The sequence below is a fragment of the Propithecus coquereli genome, unplaced genomic scaffold (assembly GCF_000956105.1).
Source record: "Propithecus coquereli isolate 6110/MARCELLA unplaced genomic scaffold, Pcoq_1.0 Scaffold257, whole genome shotgun sequence".
Taxonomy (NCBI): Eukaryota; Metazoa; Chordata; class Mammalia; order Primates; family Indriidae; genus Propithecus; species Propithecus coquereli.
Window position 1 is genome coordinate 1,023,286 of NW_012148141.1, and position 2,163 is coordinate 1,025,448.

At 34.5% G+C, this 2,163-nt stretch overlaps 1 protein-coding gene across 1 annotated transcript in view; it reads right to left on the bottom strand.

Annotated features, from left to right (window-relative positions):
- DACH2 (dachshund family transcription factor 2) overlaps nt 1-2,163 on the bottom strand; it is a 907,491-nt gene that overhangs the window by 746,975 nt on the left and 158,353 nt on the right. The gene's annotated exons all lie outside the window — the stretch shown is intronic.

Below are 2,163 nucleotides of genomic sequence, written 5' to 3' on the forward strand. Positions count from 1 at the left end.
GGTGATGGATACCCTAAATACCCTGACTTGATCATTACACAGTCTATGTATCAACAAAAATAAATTTTAAGAAATATGGAATGATAAACTCTAAAATGGGTTTTCTTTTGTTACTGTCAGCAAACTGTGAATTTTATGGAAAGACTACTTACAGGCAAACACATAAACCCTCTCAAAAAACTGACAGAGAAGGCCAAAGTGGGAGAAATGCTACAAATGGCCCTGATTTCAAGCTGAGCTCTATGGTGATGCATATTACTTGGAAACCTTTATTTCTTAATTTGAACACTGACATCTTTTTCAAGTTATGGAATAACCTGATTCTCAAATGTGAAACAAATTTTTGGGAGCTAGTTACCCTTTTTCCCCACTGTAGGTAAAACAAACCCTTGCCTAAAGCAACTATCACAGCTCCCAGTTATCCAGAATGCTCTTTAAGTAATCATATGTCAGCACACAAATCTTTATGAGATAAAATAAATAAAAATTATATGGCCAATTTATATTCAGCAAAGAAGTACTGAGCACCTACTTTGTGCTTAGTACTTTCACAATCACTGAGGAGCTGAGCATGATCATTATCGCACATGTTGCTGGATATAAGAAAGCAGAAGTAGAATGAAAATCCCCATGTTTGGGGTGACAGGAGGTAGAGAGGAGAATCCCACTGCAGTGTAACATAGGAATAATAATAAAATTGTCTCTTATTTATTGTGAAAGATTGATCCAGAGTAACAATTATAAAAAAACAACCAACACTACCTATTCTCCTTCAGAAAAGATACTGTACATTCACAAATAACATTTGTGTAGCTTACAAAAAGTAAAGCTTGAGGCTCCTAAAATAGGTGGGTACAAGTGGGAAATTAATTTAAGAGAAAATAAGGTGTCGACAGAGTAAAGAGTAACTTTCCACACTGGACGTATCTCAGAACCCAAAGACATAAATTCGGAAATAATGAAACCTGACAATGGATTGAACTAAGTGAATACTTGGATGATTACATTTTCTCTCAGCCAATGAACAGGATGGAGTATCCTTATCTTTCAACAGCACAGTTTCAGTCATAAAAATTTTAAATTTAACTGTGTTTTTCCTCAAAGTATTATGAAAATTATGTAAATCCAGTTATACATCAAACATGCAGGAAGACAAAAAAAAAACATAAATTAGCCAAGCAGCTGATAGCTAAAAGTATTTTTGCCCTCATTTTACAAGTTGCACATGAACTCTGAAACCTTTCTCTATGAAAATAATTCAGAAACACCTGTGACGATTGATCTATTTAGGCCCTTTTCAAAATTGTAAAGAATCTTCTTTGCAACAACATTTGAACAGGAATTAGAGAATTGTGGATGAATGCATTTCACCTGAAAAGGACTTAGTTTGTGGTTCTATTGAAATAATACTACTCTTTGTAGCTTTATTGTCTTTCAGCCAGAAACCTACGTAAGCTGCATAAAACGCACTTCACCCAGTTTATTTTATTGTAACACTTCATAAAGACATCAACAAAATCACTTGGTCATTTGTCTAACTGAGATATCATCAGAGAAAACAGGATAATCAAAAGTGTTTCTTTCAAGCCTCTCTTTTAACTACAATATTCATATTAGTCAGGTGTGCAGAAAAAATAGGGTTCAAAGAGGAAGCAAATAAAACATAACATGTTTTCTTAAATCAGAAATCATCCTCCAGCAAAAATTCTAAGAAGGAAACAGAAACTGAAAGTAGGCCAAGAACACTGGTGGAAATTATAGGATTATATCATTTTGGGTGAGAGCCATTGTACCAGGCATTTCCATCTAACGATGCTGCAACACCCTACCACATTCAAACATTTTTAGAGCTCAAAAGCAAAATCTATACAAAAGTGCTCAGGAAACATATTATATCCTCATATTTATTATGAAATGAATGCCTATTATACAGAAAGAAATTCATTTTTACAAATGTCTCTTCAGTACTAGGCAGAGGATAATGATGTTCACTACTGGCCAGGCCTGGGTCACCTGTGGAACTATCTTGTGAAGTTTTATATCTCATTCCTAGAGTACATACACATCCCAATTTGCCAGAAACAGCGCTTCCTGGTTTATGCATGTTATTCTGATGTAATTATTAGTAGTGGCCTCTTTCATTCTCAAAAGTGTTGCAGTTTG